Source organism: Hyperolius riggenbachi, chromosome 5 (assembly GCF_040937935.1).
Source record: "Hyperolius riggenbachi isolate aHypRig1 chromosome 5, aHypRig1.pri, whole genome shotgun sequence".
NCBI classification, from domain to species: domain Eukaryota; kingdom Metazoa; phylum Chordata; class Amphibia; order Anura; family Hyperoliidae; genus Hyperolius; species Hyperolius riggenbachi.
The window spans coordinates 19,306,447-19,312,446 of NC_090650.1; the positions used below are offsets into that span (position 1 = coordinate 19,306,447).

Below are 6,000 nucleotides of genomic sequence, written 5' to 3' on the forward strand. Positions count from 1 at the left end.
AATTGAAGAAAAATTTCCAGCATTCCGGTTCAATAAAGATCGAAAAAAACGGTAAATCGAATGAAAAAAAAAGGTTTCGATTTTTTGGGAGATCCGATCATATTTATCGAATTAACGTAAAATCTGATCATTTTATTGCATCGTGTGTGGCCGCCTTAAAGGAGTTATCAGGGATTTTTATAGAAAATAAACGCTACTTACCGGGGGCTTCCTCCAGCCCCAAGCTCCCAGGACCTTCCTCGCCGCAGCTCTGCCTTCAGCCGTTCGTCGGAGCTCCGACCCGGTCCCTGGCGATGACGTCAGAGCAACCTCGAGGTCGCTCTGTACTGCGCCTGCGCGAGCGGCGCTGTCAATCACCGCCACGTGGGCCAGAGCGGACTGTGCAGGCGCAGTAGTTCTGCAGTAGTTCTGCTCCTGCGCAGTCCGCTCCGGCCCACGTGGCGGTGATTGACAGCGCCGCTCGCGCAGGCGCAGTACAGAGCGACCTGGAGGTCGCTCTGACGTCATCGCCGGGGACCGGGTCGGAGCTCCGGCGAATGGCTGCGCGCAGAGGTGCAGCGAGGGAGGTCCTGGGAGCTTGGGGCTGGAGGATGCCCCCAGTAAGTAGCGTTTATTTTCTATAAAAATCCCTCATAACTCCTTTAAGGTGCTAGGACATCTGTGCCTATAGGCTCCTCTGAGGTAAATCCAGGCCTGATACCACCGCAGCACAAGAAATAAATGACAACTGTGTCAAATGCATAGCGCCGCGCCCACCCCCACCAACCCCGCCCTCCCTCCCCAGTGATGTACTCTCTCCCGCGCCGGGGTACGCACTCTGTTGTTCACTGCGTGCGTCGCCCATAGACTTTCATTACCCCTAGCACCGTGCGGTAACGCACTGTTGCCCTTACGTCGGCGCGGATACTTCCGGCGCATTGCAAGGGACTGCAATAATCTGAAAGTCTCCATTGACGTTCATTGTTTTTGCGGCCCCTTGTGGCAAAATGGGGTAACACAAGGCAGGTTAACCCTGCGAGTGTAAAAGGGGCCTTTAGGGAACCTGAACTGGATCGAATGGCTGCCCATACACTACAAACAGATATTGAATCGATTTCAACATGAAATCGATTCACAACGTGTAAAAAGTGGTAGAAATTGGTTGCATTATCGATCGGGCATGCTGTTGGTGGTACTGATTTTCATCCGATTCGATATTATCGAATTGGATGGTTGATTAGCCAAGTCGAGGGATGTAGAGGTTTGCTTTACAGACTATGGCCTAATGCACACCAAAAACCGCTAGCAGATCCGCAAAATGCTAGCAGATTTTTAAATGCTTTTTTTTATTTTTCTATGGCGTTTTGCTAGCGTTTTGCGGATTGCTGCAGCGGATTTCAGTATAGTACATTTCATATATTGTTACAGTAAAGCTGTTACTGAACAGCTTCTGTAACAAAAACGCCGGCAAAACCGCTCTGATCTAGCGTTTTTCAGAGCGGTTTGCGTTTTTCCTATACTTAACATTGAGGCAGAAACGCATCCACAATCCAAAAAATGCCTCACCCCGGGAGGATTCGTTTCTGCAAAACGCCTCCCGCTGTGGTGTGCAACACCCCATGGAGATACATTGACCAAGCGGATCCGCAGCTGCAAGCGGATCTGAAAACGCCCAAAAAGCCGCTCGGTGTGCACCAGCCCTATATGTATTTTATGGTGTCCTCCTCTATCTGGCCTGTGTACACAGCACAGCAGAGATGGATGCAGCGTCCCAGTTTGGTATATCTCAAGCAGCTGTGCGTCCATCTGCTCCTCAGCAACGCCACATTAACCCTTCACTCACCGGAGATCGCAGCCCAACGCTCAGCCAGCCAATCACACGGGGACGCCGGCAGCTTCCTGGGATGAGCCTCTCCCCGCTATCTGCCACGGAAGGATGTCAATCCCGACCCATAATCCTCTTTTCCTCCGTCACAAAATCTCCTGCGGACACGGATGTCACATTAGAAATCGAGGGTTCATTCAATGTCTGTACAGTCCAGCCACCTGTGGAAAAGGGTCCTTCATTACCACTGGACATGGCAGGGATGCTGTGGAGTCAATGCCTGGATGGGTCAGAGCTGTTTTGGCAGCACATGGGGTGACCTACACAATATTAGGTGTGTTTTTTTATGTTTTGCTGATAATTGAACCAGCACACACACCTTTGTTGCAGGGTGTTTTATACAGATATATATATATATATATATATATATATAGATATATATATATATAGATATATATATATATATATATATATATATCTATATATATATATATATATATATATATATATATATATATATATATATATACACAGACACTGATCAGTATTAAAGGATACCCGAGGTGACATGTGACATGATGAGATAGACATGGGTATGTACAGTGCCTAGCACACTAATAACTAGGCTGTGTTCCTTTTTTTCTTTCTCTGCCTGAAAGAGTTAAATATCAGGTATGCAAGTGGCTGACTCAGTCCTGACTCAGACAGGAGGTGACTACAGTGTGACCCTCACTGATAAGAAATGCCAACTATAAAACACTTTCCTAGCAGAAAATGGCTTCTGAGTGCAAGAAAGAGGTAAAAAAGGGGAATTTCTTATCAGTGAGGGTCACGCTGTAGTCACTTCCTGTCTGAGTCTGCCACTTGCATACCTGATATTTAACTCTTTCAGGTAGAGAAAGAAAAAAAGGAACACAGCATAGTTATTTGTGTGCTATGCACTGTACATACACATGTCTATCATCATGTCACATGTCACCTCGGGTATCCCTTAAGGTGGCCACACACGATACAGTAAAATGATCTGATTTTACTTCAATTCGATAAATATGACCAGATCTCACAAAAAAAAATCAAAAGATTTTTTTCATTCGACTGAAAAATCCGATCGGATTTCCCATTTTTTTAAAATTATTTTAATTGATCCGGAATGCGGGAAATGTTTCTTCAATTTTTCTAAAGATTGTATGGTGTGTGTTAGATTGTCAATTTATTAATATACACACCCTAGCAATTTTCTCAGAGATTCCAATCATTTGAATCATAATTGGGGAATAACTGAACATAGGTGTGTGGTACATTGGTCAGATTTTTGAAATGTTAAGCCCCGTCTACACGGGGCGATGTTGTGGCGATCGGCGGTCTCTTGCGCGTCCCCGCCGCGTCCCCACTCGCCACGCGTGCGCCGCATTCGATTCCCCGCTCGTCCCCGCCGGCGCCGCTTATCTCCCGCACGATTCCCTGCCATTGTCCCCTCGCGGGGATCGAGCAGGGAATCGGCGGTGCGGAGATCCGTCCTGTTGGATCTTATCAATCGATTGATAAGGAGCATCGTGGCCGCATCTACTCGTGTAGATGCGGCTTTACAATCAGTCAGAAAAATTGATTGCAATTCTTGAATTGAACAGATATTTAAAAGATGTTGTGTGGCCACCTTTAGGCCTCTTGCACACTACATGCGATTCCGATTAGTGATATTTAATCGATTTTCACATGCAATTCTGATTTCCGATTTTTTAATCGGTACTGCATGCTGCGTTTTTTCTTTTATAGCATTCAGGGAAAATCGGAATCGCAAATCGGATTTGCAGTGTGCAAGGGGCGTCAAGATGACCATACACATATCAATTTTTCCCATCCATTTCCATTCAATTATTCCATCGAATCTGCTTGATATCAACCCAGCATGCCGGCCAGATCAATTATTAGATTCATTTTTGTCCTAAATTTACAATATTGGTCAATCTTACTGGACAGAAGATATCAATTGGCAGCGGCAGGTCAGGAACAATGGCGGATCGGCCCGCACTGCATTGAACAATACAACACAGTGATTTGATAGAGGGGTTTTTTTTCACAGATTTCATGATGAAATCTATTAAAATTCTATGTGCAGTGTGTGGAAGGATTGAGGCCTCATTCACAGGGGGACATTGCGGAGCTGCGTTATAAACGCTTATACTTGTAACGCAGCTTACCACAATGCCAGTGCTGGTCGTAATGGAAAAATCTACGCTTACGGATCATAACGCATAATTTTACGCTATTACGCAATTACGGTTACGGCGTAGGAAATTATCTACGGTTCATCACTGTAATTATGCGTTAACTTACGCAGTTACGCGTAAGGATACCGTAATGTAGGCGCTTACACTACGATGTTACGCGTAGTGCTGTAATACCCATTAATGCATACTTTTTGAAGCATATGGACGATGTGTACGCAATAGCCATCAATGTGACAGCTATTGCGTACACATCATTCGTATGCGTCAAAACGTACGCTTATATACTGAAGGGCGGGAGAAGATACTATTGGTTGCTTAGGATGTTGACTGATTGGCTACTCTTAGAAAAGGGGAGTTTTTACGTTAGTAATTACGCGTAAAATTCGTAAAATTACGCATACCTAGCAATTGCAGTAGACAGTGTCATTACGGTACCGCTTTACTGCTTACGCGTAAATACTTACGCGTAAGACCGTAAGTTACGCGTAGCGCTTACGCGTAAATTTGCATTGAATTACGATGCGTAATTACGCTCATGCGTAATTTCGGCCCAGCACTGCACAATGCTAATCCTATGTGTCATTCCCCACGTTAGCATTGCATTGTAACATGTAGCGTTATGGTAACTCACTGCTTGCAGTGCGTTACCTCTAAACGCACACGTTACCAGGTACAGGGAAGCATACTGTTTATTGCCTGTATGCTTTACTTTACCTACTGTATGCGACGTAATGCATTAATGTGCGTTACCACCTTCTTTTGCGTTGCAACTTTACTGTTGCATCACAACGCAACGTCCCACTGTGAATAAGGCCTCTTGCACACTACATGCGATTCCAATTTGCGTTTTTTTACGTGATTTTACATGCGATTCAGATTTGCGATTTTTAATTGGTACTGTATGCTGCGGTTTTTCTGCATTTTCTTTTTTGTTTTGATAGCATCCAGGAAAAATCGGAATCTCAAATCGGAATTGCAAATCGGATTTGCAGTGTGCAGGGGGCATCTTGGGTGGCTTTTTTTCACTGCCGCGTTCCGATTTTTATAAAAATGCAAACGCATGTCTGTGTGATTATGATGCCGTTTGCGTTTCAATGTAAAGTATAGGAATGCATGAATAACGTATATAAATGCGTGTGCGTTTTGTTTTGATTTAACCACTAGCATCTATTTTCAAGACTCAAAACATTTGCGAATCAGAAAAACGGAAACGTAAACGCATAAAAAACACGCATCAGAATAGGTCAAAACTGCAAACGAAAACGCATGCATTTTACGTTTTTAAGTAGAAAGGGGCCCTCCTCTATTAGACCGATCATTGCTGATCAGATTGTGATCTGAGAGGGATCTATCTTTTAGCCACATCGCCCAGTGTATGGACAGATTTAGATACTTGATATACCTATAGATTAGACATGTATACTGTGTTCTGCACTGGGTACACTGTGGCAGCATGTGGCAGCCATATCTATATACACACAACACTCCCTGATCAGCATTAGATACACTGTAGCTATGTGTGGAAGCCACATCTACATAGTAATATAGACACACTGACTGCACACCCTGATCAGCATTTAGATACATATGACACACGCAGATCATGCACTGTACACACTGTGTGGACAACGTGACGTCACAGCGCCTCCTCCTCCCCTCTACCTGTCAGTGCAGCACACTCAGGACACAGAAGCTCTGCAGACAGCCCGGGCCCGGCTAGACGCTCACTGAGCATGCGCAGAGCACTCGCTGTCCCTTAAAGGGGCAGTCAGCTCTGATTTCTTAAAGGAGCAACAGACTGCCTGTTGGCAGATATACAGGAACTGATAAGCTGACTGTAGAAAGAGATTTACAAGTTCACACACTCAGGGCCCGTTCTCACTGGGGCGATTAGTGTGCGATTCGCGCTAATGGACGAATTGCCTGGAGTGCTATCGCTTTTTAAAGCGCTAGGGCAATACAAACTAT

At 44.9% G+C, this 6,000-nt stretch overlaps 1 protein-coding gene across 3 annotated transcripts in view; it reads right to left on the minus strand.

Moving 5' to 3' along the window:
* SEC22C (SEC22 homolog C, vesicle trafficking protein) overlaps nucleotides 1-5,757 on the minus strand; it is a 48,728-nt gene extending 42,971 nt beyond the window's left edge. The window contains exons 1-2 of one of the 3 annotated variants that reach the window (XM_068238515.1): nucleotides 5,695-5,757; nucleotides 1,823-2,025 (exon numbers count right to left, since the gene is read on the minus strand). The gene's annotated coding sequence lies outside the window, so the exon portion shown is untranslated. The remainder of the gene's footprint in view (nucleotides 1-1,822; nucleotides 2,026-5,694) is intronic. The other 2 variants (XM_068238516.1, XM_068238517.1) reach the window with 2 other exon arrangements.
* Between the last annotated feature and the right edge of the window lie 243 nt (nucleotides 5,758-6,000).